This window comes from Meleagris gallopavo, chromosome 11 (assembly GCF_905368555.1).
Source record: "Meleagris gallopavo chromosome 11, MGAL_WU_HG_1.1, whole genome shotgun sequence".
Lineage (NCBI taxonomy): Eukaryota > Metazoa > Chordata > Aves > Galliformes > Phasianidae > Meleagris > Meleagris gallopavo.
Window position 1 is genome coordinate 8,064,268 of NC_139414.1, and position 12,032 is coordinate 8,076,299.

Sequence of the window (12,032 nt, forward strand, 5' to 3'; positions counted from 1 at the left end):
AGAGAAGACAACTGGAGGGTTAGAAAGAATTAGAGTAATAGAAAATGAAATTCAGTACCATACAACATCAGGTCATAACAGACTAAGAATACTCGTGCTATAGAATGCAAACTCATCAGTGTAGAAATAACTGTAAAAGAACACAGGCATGCTATCTAAATGCAACGAGCTGCCAGAGCGACACCTGTGGAAGTAACCAAGGAACATTTACTTCATTAAAAGCATGCAGGTAATGCCTGGGGAGCATAGAGGACACTGAACAGCACTGACTACAACACTGCCTGCAATTTTACTCAAATGAAGGGTACAGGTGAAGCTTGATTTGCTTCTGCTAACAAATGAGAGCTGAGAGCAGATAGAAGCTCATTTTCATCTATAAATACATCACAGGGATGAATGCCAGGAAGGGAGAAGATCTCAGTGTGGAAATGGAACATGCTGGCAAAAGAATAAAGGTATGTGAGTTTTTCCTGAATAAACTTGAAACTGGATGTCAACAGGAGGTTTTCAGCCAGAAGAATTATGTTGTACAAAGAACAACCTCGCTGGTTGCATTGGGGACTCAAACTCTGCTGTCCTAAAAGCGCACTGAGTTCCTATACTGCCACCTGATCACCCACGGGATCCTCAACTCTGCAGGAACGAGAGCTTAGAAGCCAAGACCTGGTGAATCTCACAGCTCTCAAACCTATTCCTTTTTCAAAAATTCCCTCAGTACATTGGCAGCATCTCACCCTTCTGCTTGCCTGGGGAAGAGGTTCTGCTTCCTATCTTCCCCTGCGCCTGCAGCAGGACTTGGATTTGTTTCTCAGTTCATCCATTTGCCAGGTAGAGGCTGATAAACAGATCAGAGACTCCGATGCTGTAGGCTGTGAGCTTGGTGTGCTGTTTTCTGTTTTGAACTAGAGCTAAGGCAAAGCATGTGCTTTGATCTCACCCTGATTCTCTGGGTTTCTAAAGAACCCTTCACTACAGTACATAGGAGTTGCAGATGTTGTTGGCCCACAGCATATGATTCTGTCAGAACAGAGAAATTACCGCATTTTTTCCTATCTGGTCAAGTAATTACTGTTTCAGCTCAGAAAGCATCCACAGACTATGCTTGCAATAAGCAACACAGTGCGCTTTAGTACAAGCTAAATCCGGAGCACACTCTGTTAGCTTTGCTAAGACATAACAAGAACCTGCAGACACTTCAGAAGTTGCACATGTGGTCTCAGATGTAGTTTTCTTATAGCACTAGTGCTGCATTAATCTGCCTGGCATACGAAAACTGCTTTGTTGCTTACACCAACAGGAGACCTATTTGCAGCATCTCTGACTCCCTCAGACTTCCCAAATGACAGCACAGCACACCAAAGCACCACAACCCAAACCCTTTCAAATACTCTACTCTTAGTGCTAGTAACTAACAGGAACCAGTGCATTCCATGGACACTGATAAGACAGAAAGGCAAGAAATAGTTTACAGATCTAAAAATAAACTCAAATAGATGAAAGTCAGTGAGCTTTTTCCACAGACCTCTGCTTTCAAAGCCATTTCTATTTTAAGTTTTGAGTCTTTAAAACAAACAAACAACAAAACAACAAACCACACATGTGTAAATGAATGCAAATTTGATAAACAGGAGTAGGAATATGCCAAGTCCCACTAAAGGGTATGTTAAAATCAGACATTCCCCTTCCACCTTGTTTCTGTTTTTGGCTAAACTACCAACCAGACACTGAATATTTTTTTTCCTTTTCCCATACATGAAGATAAGTGGATCTTAATTTGAGCCAGGCACACAATGCCAGTGCAAGTGGCTCAGCGAGGAGCAGCTCCCTCCTGTTTCCTTAGCAAGGGCTGAGCGAAGGCATGCCCCTGCCTGCAGCTCCCAGGTATCTGCTCTGTGCCCTTCCCACTCAGCTCAGCCTTTGGCTTGATCCATAGCCAGAGAATGCTGCCAGCCCTGGAAAGCACAGCATGTGGCTCATCCTGAAGAAATGAAACTCCCCAGTGGCTGCATCTTTTAGCTTAAGGAATTGTGATTTTAAAAAAACAAAGCACAAAGCTCAGGAATCTTTTGGAAATTATTACGCATAATAATTAATATTATACCACGTTCTTTGCAGAGAAAGCTTCTATACAAACGGTAGAGGAAATAGTGTTAATTTGAGGTGTGATATGGGAAATAAAGGTATGTATTCAGCTGAAGCATGAAAAGAGCATTTTGTTACGCAAATGTACAAAACTCCACTTCTGCCACATTATTTATTTATTTTTGCAACAAATAATCCCAAAAATAAGATATAAAGAAAATATGGAAAGCTGATTTGATTGCCACAGAACCCCCCTGACCTGTGCCACGAACCCCGAAACCCCACTCTGGTTTTGCACATCACCACCAAGCTGCTTCCTGGGGGATCCAAGCATGCCTTGGTAGGGAGAGCTGCTACCAGAGCCCTTCTGGCCACGCAGGGTCCCCAGCCCCCTGCTCAGCAGCACTGCCACTCTCTGACTGCCTGCTGCCCCCTACTCAGGGCTGCCACTCACACATTTACACAGAAAACTGACTGCAGGCAACACATCCTTTGTTTAATCCTCAGTGCTAACAGGAGAACCTGCCACCAAGCCTCACCCACTCTGCGCTCTGCTCCAAGATCCTCAGGGCACTCTCCTTTTTCTGCACTGCACCTTTCTGTTTCTCTACTCAAGGAGCACAGAACACCTCTCTGCAGATTATCAGAAGAAAAACACACCAGAGCAGTCTGCCAAGGGGATTTATTTTTGGTTGGTTTGTTGTTCTCTTAATCAAATACACACAATTCATAGAGAAAGTATCTGTTTGCTCTTTGTGCCTGGAAAAAAATTTAAGAATTATAATGTTAACATCTCCAAATGGCAAAAGATGAATTTCAAGTGGCTGGCAATGGAAGTGCCTGATAAACACATGCTGGCTGAAATTCCCTTCTCTTCACACCCACTACTCCCCATATTAACCATATGCTTTTGCAGATTAATTCCATGCTTAGTTTATAACCTGGTTCGTTACCATGCATCTGTAGTAACCTGAAGTTCCTGAAAAATTTAGTTTAAAAAAAAAAAAAAAAAAGAAGGAACAGAGGTTTGCAAATATTTTTGCCAAAAAGACAAAGCATTTGTTGTGTGTCACAGAACACCTCCTGTACTTCAAGTCTTTTGCAGAGGCAGTGTTACCCTGACCATCACAGTAATTAATTACTGCTGGCTTCAGCTTAATTGATAATCTTGTCTTTATAATCCTATAGTTCCCATGGTTAACACTGTAGAACATCAAATGCACATATTGCAGACATTCATTCTACAGCCACAAATTGAAGCCCGGCCTCACCAAAACCACTTGTAATCTTCAACAGTGCTGCTGAAAACAAGTGGGTTCTTGTTTAGGAAGCTGCTTCTGATTGCTGGTCCTGTTCAGTGCGAGTTGCCTTGCCTTGGTCACCAGGCAGGACCAGGTGAACATTAGATCCCTAGGATCAGAAGGGACTTCCATTGGCAATCAGTAAGAGTCCCGTGCATGACCTGGTACGGGTTACACTTCTAACTAATAAATTTCTGCACCTCTCAACCAGTCAGTTCATGAAATATGTTTTCATTCAATTAAACTTTTAAATTACCTTTGGCCTCAAGTACAAAGCCCAGCCTTGCACTCCAGCAGGAAAGCTTCAACCATAGCCAGGAGTGGCATGCTCAGCCCCACCTCTCAGGCATCCCACAGGTCTCAGGGCAGGGGGCAGAGCTGGTAACCGCTGCAGCTGTGCCTGTTTCAGTGCAGAGCTCCTGCACATGGCTCTGTGCTCATGGTGCAGAGGAAGTCCCTGCTGCATGGAGCTTCCTGTCCTAACCCAGCCATCAGCAAACTGCAACAGGAGAATCACATCTGTAAAGTGCAGCATGCTAGTGACACTCCCTGCTCTTCTTAATAATTTTCTTAATCCCCATGACTCAGTCCCTGCTTGCAACATAAGAGCATCTTTGGCCTGTTGCTTTAAAGGCAGAAGGGGAAAAAAAAGTAAATCTTTTCTCCCTACCTCCTTTCCCTTCCCTCAATGGCATCTGTACATTTCTTGAAGGAACAATTCTTTTGAAAAAAAAAATGAAGATTTGTCAAAACTGAAAAGTTTGGAGGGACTGAGACAGTTCTGTTGGCTCTCTGAACCCCCTGGTCTCATCAGCTCAGTTTCTCACAAGCCAAGAGGTGCCAGGGCCTTAGAAATGGGCTGGACTATTCTCATCAACACCTTCTGAGCTCTGAGCACCCTCTCAGCCCAACGGGCAAGCAGCCAGCACTCTGCTGCAAAGGGAAGTCAGACAACTGGCTTCAGTCCACCTAGTGCCTTCAGATGAGGGCTTTCATTTCCAGGAAATTGACTAGTGGCAAGTTTTATTGCAACACAGAAAGATGTTGTGTTGTTTCTCCCCATGCATGGAAATTTCAGCCCTTTAAGAACTTTAACCATATAAGTAATCACATAGGAGCATGAAAAGACTTCCTTCTGGTTACATACACAGCAAGAAAGCTGAAAAGCCCATAGCACACCCAGACATAGCCTGGGCTCTTCAAGCACCCTTCCTTCTGCCGGGACAGAAAGTCTCAAAGAACCTGAAGGCTTCACCAATGCTATCTGTTCTACATCTAAATGGAGGCTATACATCAAATATTAGTCTAACAGAATATTTTTCCAGTTATGATTTTGTGCTAAGTGCCATCTCTGAAGTTACACAGCAAAAAATTCACCTTTCAGGGCATTGTCAGTACAGTGCACTCCTGATAACATCAGGGCAGATTTGTGAAGCCCATGCACAGTAAGATTATTCTGAATTCACTTCCAAATACAATGGTACCACACACACATAGCACAGCCCCTATTCAGCATTTCCAAAGGGCACAGGGAACAACCCCTCTGTCATAAAAACCAGTGGGCAAACCCCAACTAAATCTGTTTTGCTCTTTGTGCCAGCAGCTAGATAAGCTAATTAGCAAAGCCAGCCTTCCAGCACCTTTAATCAGGGAAAACAAACCCCACCACACTCCAGTTTGGTGCCCCACTTGCACAACTCTTATTTCTCACGCTATTTGCTACAAGGCCCAGAAGCTGCAGCCCTCACTGGGGACCCACTGCTATCTGTGTACAAACACATCACAAAGAGCCAGGTCCTTGTAGCTACACAGCCGTGCTGCCAGGCTTGGAACAAGCTGACAAACATGGGTATGTCCTCTTATATTGACAGGTGCTCCCAGTGACAACATAGCTCTGGGAATTCAAGGTCAGATCCCATAGCTGAGAAAATTCAGCAAACCAATGCAGTGATGTTGAAAGCAGAAGGAAAAGAGGGAAAAGGCAACGATGGATTTCCAGCCTATGAAGCGCAAGGGATTTTTGGACACTTCCACAAGCATGAGGATAATGCTGAATTCTTAAAGGAAGCAAATAATGTGACCTGGCGGCTCTGTTCACGAGTGACTGTGCACTGCGTTCAATCAGCCCTACCAAACGTGATAGCACGTATGTCCCTACGGTGAGGTTCCCATTCATGTGCTGCATTTGGAGCTTTCCATTTCAAATGTTATAAAGTGAGGCACCTAGAAGCCTTCTGATGTGATTAGAGAGGAGATGCAGGTAAAGCTGAGCCTGGAAGAACAACCAAGCCCCACGCCATTTATTTTGTATTGCTGCTTTCAAAAATTGCTCAGACATGCTGTCAGTGCTGATCCAGGAAAAACTGTCTCAAATATTCCTAAAATTGGCTAAGTGGCAAGATCAACTGACATCAAGGGAAAAGCTTTCAAGTGATGGGAAGTATTTAGTAATAAAATAAATTAACTCTATCTTCAGGACAGTCTTACACAGTAGTACTGTATCTAGGCTGATATAAATACCTCCACTGGGAGGACTGTCTGTTTAAAAAGGAACATCTGCTTTATTTGTCACCCCACCGCTGTGTGCTACCCGAGGCCATGTGGATGGTCAGTATTTCCACCTGATGCCAGCATATGAAAGCTGCCTGAAAGAAGGCTCCGTGACAACAAGCTCTGTGAGGATGGAGCACTGAGCCTGCAGCAAATATCTGAATTGATTCAAAAACTACATACCAGAAAGCAACACGGGGAAACACGGGGCTCGTGGTGTTGACAGCTGGACTAACCCAGCTGCTGCAGAATTCTGTGCTAAGCCATTAAAGGAGATTAGTGTTTTCCCAAACTGGGGAATGGATGCAGTGTCACCAGGAAGACGCAGAGCACTGGAGGAGGAGCGACACAGAGCCGAGAGGCAGAGGCTGTCCTGCACCCAGTCTGCCTGGCAGAGGGTAGTGCCAAAGATGACAGCCCGTGGCGTCTCATCTTTATTTTGTCAGTTCCAATCTACCTCTCAACAGCAGCGGCCAGAACAGTTGTTGCTTTAGTATCAGTCTTGGCTCCCCTACCAGCATCACAGCACTGACACTGCTGAACACCACCAATGCTGAGGGGTTTTCTATGTCAAGTGCTGGCAATGCCTCATTCCCCAAACCAAGCGTGCTTCCAGTTTCCCTCCCATAATACATAGTTTTGGGAAAGTTCTACTACTTCATATTCTAACACTATCGAAGTATTTGGCCTTACATTTCAACTTAGTACACAGTATTTCATTATTCCTCAAACAAATTTTTAGAAAGGGCTATTACTGCTCTACACAAAAGAAAATAAACTTTTGTTTCCATTGGAAACAAACAAAAACTTACAGTAACCGGAATATCCCAACGATACTCTGTCAGCTGCAAAGCTGCCTGCAGGGACCGCAGCCCATCTCAGGGAGGGCAGACTGCCTGTAACTGCACTGCCAGATGCACTCAGCATCTTAAGGTGGCCCTCTCATCTGAGTGATTGCAACCCAAAAACATCACAGCCTTCAGTATTTTATCACCTCCTTGAAGGCCAAGGTTAAGAGCTCCACTCCCATCTCACAGACAGAATTCTGCTTTGTGCTGGAGAAGACAGCTTTCTTCAATGGCTGATTTTGGAGCAGGCATGGGTAACTCAGACCTTGACTTAAAGGACCTCAATGCAGATAGGGCACATCCTCCTTTAGAGCAGGCATGCGGGCACTCACCAAGCCTCCAGGGGCTGGGACATGGGGGTCAGCAGGGCCAGAAGGAATAGACTCTGCATGCTGCTAGGCAGCCTGCTGCAAGCCCTACCAAGTTCAGGGCCTTAATGCCATTGGTTCCTCAGCTCCTGGGGTTCAGCTATGCCACTTGCCTGCACAGGATCCATTGCGGGGAATACAGATAAAGAATAGATCTGTTTTGGTTTACTACTGAAGACTGATAACCATTCTAGAGGATACATGCTGATTCTCTATTCTCAGAATTACCTCATGAGGAGTATTATCATCTAAAAGAATCTCATTCATAAATTGTAAGGTTTGAGCACAATTCTTTCAAATACATACAAAAACTACTGTAGCAATTTTGACACTTCCAAGATGTACAAGAAAATTTTTGGAATAAAAGTGGTAGTTTTTTTTTAATGCTATTGCATATTTTCTTTCAAGAATGTTCTGCATTTATTGCAGAGAGGAAACTAGCTGATAGTGCAGTGAAATTGTTGCCTCAAGACAAATCGGCATTCATCATTCAAGCAGAAAAATAAATTAAGTGCAGCATTTAGGCACTCTGCATTAGGTTGTTAAGAAAATCAACAAAAGGAAAACAAATGTTATGTCAACTATTGACTGCAAAAACTGAATGAGTAAAATATTTCAGTACTTAAGCAGCCATGGGATTCACTGTGCTTTTAAGTTTACATTGGAATCTGCAGTTAACTCTGCATGTTGCAGATAGGAATTACCAAGGTAATATTTTCAAAGACATCACCTGCCCTTTTTCTTGTTTCAGATTAGCAACTTAAAAATAGGACAATAGCAATTTTATTACTGCTGCAAATTATTAGAAATGTTTTTGCTACAGTCTGGTAGACTGTAATAATGTACTTCAAGAATATCTTTGAATCCTGAGGGATTCAAGAGTATACACACTTCATGGACACAAAGCAGATAAAGGCAGGGATAGTTTCACACACCAGTAGAATGAGGCCATGTTTGCAATGAGGAGTATTGGTCTTTCTTCCTTCTAATATTGTAGGACAGGAAAGCAGTAGGGAAAATTCTAATATAGTAAAGTCCCCTATTATGATATTTGTCTTAGCAACATTTATTAAGGGAGCACAGTTTCCTTCCCACTTGTTGTCCATGGCATACAGGTATTTCTGTTGGACATTCTATGTCATAAAGCTATGTTTGATAGTCTACTATGAAAGAGAACAATGTATTTTACCAGTTATTCACGTAGTCTCCTATCTATCCATACTGTTATTCAATCACCATCACTCCACCAGTGCTATTTGCATTCTTTGAATTCCTCTCAGTACATACTCTGAATTAATTATTAGGAAATTAACTCTCAACATTAGGAAATTTCATCATCCTTCCACTCATCCTCTCTACCTGACTACCAATGAAGGCATTAAGCACTATTCCACGCACACAGCTCCCCCCCTGCAGCTAATTCCTGCTCTTGCTGAGATCTGCTTGACTATTTCCCACCAGAGAAGGACCTCAACCTCCTCCTGCTGCCTCTTCCACTTCTGGGCTTCCAGCCACAGCTCTGCCCACAAAGCAAGCAGCATCTGCTGCTCTGCCCACAAGTGAGCAGTCACCAAGTTGCCTTCTACTGACATGGCTGGGGTTTGTACCATGCAGATACAGCCTAAATGTTTGCACAGGTGGCTGTTGAAACAATGTTCAATTGCACATTCAGTTTCAAATGCAATCTACTCCTCTCCTGTCACCTTATCGCAGCTCAGAGGGGTAGCAGAATTTTTCAGGATTGGATTAGGAGTGTGATTCTTGCAGTATGCATAGTGTTTTACTCCAGATGCATGGACATGATGTAAAATCCTTCTGCATAAAACCTGATTACAACAAGCAGCATGCAAGGGGTGTGCTCCTTTCTATTTTTGAGCTTTGACAACACAGGCTAATGCATGTAATCCTTGCTGCTCTACACATCCTGATAGAACTGAAACATCTGAGCTCCAGGTGAACCAAGCTGACATTACTGATTAAAAATTGGAAAGGAACAGATTTTTATGACAGTCAAACACCTGGAGCCTTTCACCCGCAGCCTTTAGGGGGCTACTTCCTCACAGTTACTGTCTTACTCACCAGTACGATGTTCACAATGTATATAGCTGAAAAAAAAGTAGGAGAGAGGCAGGGCAGTGACAGAAGCACTCCCCAGCCAGCTCTGGCTGTCACTCTGTGCCACCACCATTGCTTCCTGCCTCTGGGGTTCCACCTTCAAACAACACTGGAGGTGCTGGGTCCACTTAGCCCACTTTGTAAGAAGCGAAGCATATCTGTGGCTTCTCCCTGTTTTCTTTCTGATCTGAGCTAAAGGAAGAGGAACACAACTGTTCTGTGATTAGCTTGTAATCCCCCTCCCCATTCCCACACTCTCACATTTTTTCTTATTTCTGTACCTCTCAGCCTTATCCCTAACACCCATCTGATACCTATATACAACCCAGTCTCCTCAGGTCACTGCTCCTTCATGCTTCTCAACACATCACTCTGAGACAACATACATGCTCCATATCTCTTGGTCTTTTCTGTACTTCCCTTAGGGCATATTAATCCACCACAACAAGCAAGGTTAAACAATAATCACATCATCTAGGGTGGTTTGCCAAACATGGAAGGGGTCAGAAACTGCATGGCACCAATAATCTACAGTCCACTGACCACTAACAAATGAATTACTGTGTGCAACTATTTTCACTTTATCCAGAGCGGGGGAAAAAAGTACAGAGCAGAAAAAGCCCATTACTTCCAAAAGGATAAATCAGAAACAGGTAAGAATTTTTTAAACATGTCTCCTTAATAAGAACATAAGCAATAATAACAATAGCCCCATCTTTAAAAGCTCAGTTTCAAAACTCTGTTCTGAGTAGTAGACATTCATTCTTCTTCTTTCCTATCAAGAAATGTGAATTTTAAGAACAGAGTACTTAAATGTAAGAAGCTACATGCATTCTCCATATACATCAAGTCATTCAGTGCCAAGTTGAGGCTTAAAAGTGGTGATTAGGTGAGCTACAGAAGAGGGGAAGGCAAGTGAAGGGACAGCAACTGAATCCAGGGTTCTGCAAAAGGAGGAAGAGGACAATGTCAGAGACAGAAGAGAACAGAAACTCTTGTATCAAGTCCACATTTCTTTTTTTTTTTTTTTTTGTTTCCCCACCCTGCCCCATTATTTTAAATGGGGGGGAGGGAGGAAGTAGCAGATATTTTACCAGGTCAGAAGCAGTTACTAAGCATTCAATATTACTTTGAAAGGGGCCAACGGGTGGGGAAGCTACACCTACTAGAGCGTATGGATAGTATGCAAGAAATTTGGATGAATGCCACTTTTTGGCACAAAATAACTGAGACTCACTGAGTTACTAAACCTTACTCATGTGAGATTGCCTTGTGAAAATGATTTCCTTATGTCACTTTCATAAGGACATCAGAAGATGTTTTCCATCTTTCTCAACCTTATGTCATCACTCTTCTTGTAGTCTGTAGGTCGCTTCAAAAGTAATGCCTCATTTCTTTCCTCAGAAACAACAGATACAAAGAGTATAACAACAAAATTTATGGGGCATTTGTAGATGAGCTACAAAACACTTCTGCAATACAGTCACCATCATTACCTACACATTTTCACCAGCAATGAACAAGAGTTGGCATGCCATGCTCATAAAAATCTGCACCAGCAGAGGTGACCCACAGTTTCACAACTGCTATGATTGGCATTGTTGCTAGGAAGACATGGCTCATGTTGCACATCCAGCGAGCATTGATTAATGTCAATGGGTGCCATTTTCTCCTGCATGGAGGAATTTGATTCCATACCTTTGCAACATACACAATTCTATGTCAGAAGCCATTCTGTCAGACTGCCCCTCTGCTGTCATCTGTCACACCGCAACAAAATGGAATGGGATAGTGGCAGGAAGGTTCAACCTCTACTGCTATATCACCATCTGTCTCTGACACTCCATGTATCAGACATTAAAATATGAGGCATTACTTCCAGAGCAGCCCTTGTACCGATAGCCTACCCCACATGGTTTCTCCACCATTGGTCTGATACATGGAGTGCTTTTGTCCACATTTTGTTCTCACTGTGTGTAGATACATACTCATACTTTGCAGGCAGACTCAGGAATCATCCCTGAGCTCAGTTGTTTACTCCTTTTTCTTTTAGTATCAAGCAACTTTGACTTAGATCACACAAAACTTGCCTGTATGAGACGAGATTATTTTGAACAAGAAGCAGTTAAGCCCTCACTGCAGCTGTACAGGAATTTTGTTAAGCCTGTTTAAATGTTCAGGCTCCTATCATTTTCCCTACCTCGAGGTTACTGTCCTAAAGTAACGCATAGCAAATGACAAATATTTGGTTGATGAATCATATGAGTATTTTCCTTTGCATGTAAATCTGACCTTTATGTTGAAACTGCTGTACTGAAAAAGATTGTACATAACCAAAGTACTGTACAGCCAACATCTGTTATTCAAAAGACCTGAGGGGTGGGGAAAAAAAAAAAAAAATCACAGTAAATAATTTGACCTAAATATGTTTTGCTCAGTGATAATAAAATACACTTTTACTGTCTGACTTGCCAAATTCCTCCTGCCTTAGTATGACACTTCGTTAACAGAAATGTGTAATTTATGTAACCTTTATGTTTAATGCTGTAACTAATTGTTATTCTTTAATAGTCTCTACGTCATTCATCACACAGTGAACTCTAGATGCTGAAGACAGATGGACCACCAGATGGACCCTGGGAAGGATTGGTTAAAATGTCAGTGATAAGCTAGCAAAATGAAATGCAATAAACTGAGGAGAGTATTCAGCTGAAAACTCTCTACAGAAATGGGGTTTGTATTATTCACATTCATTAAAGCACACTTCA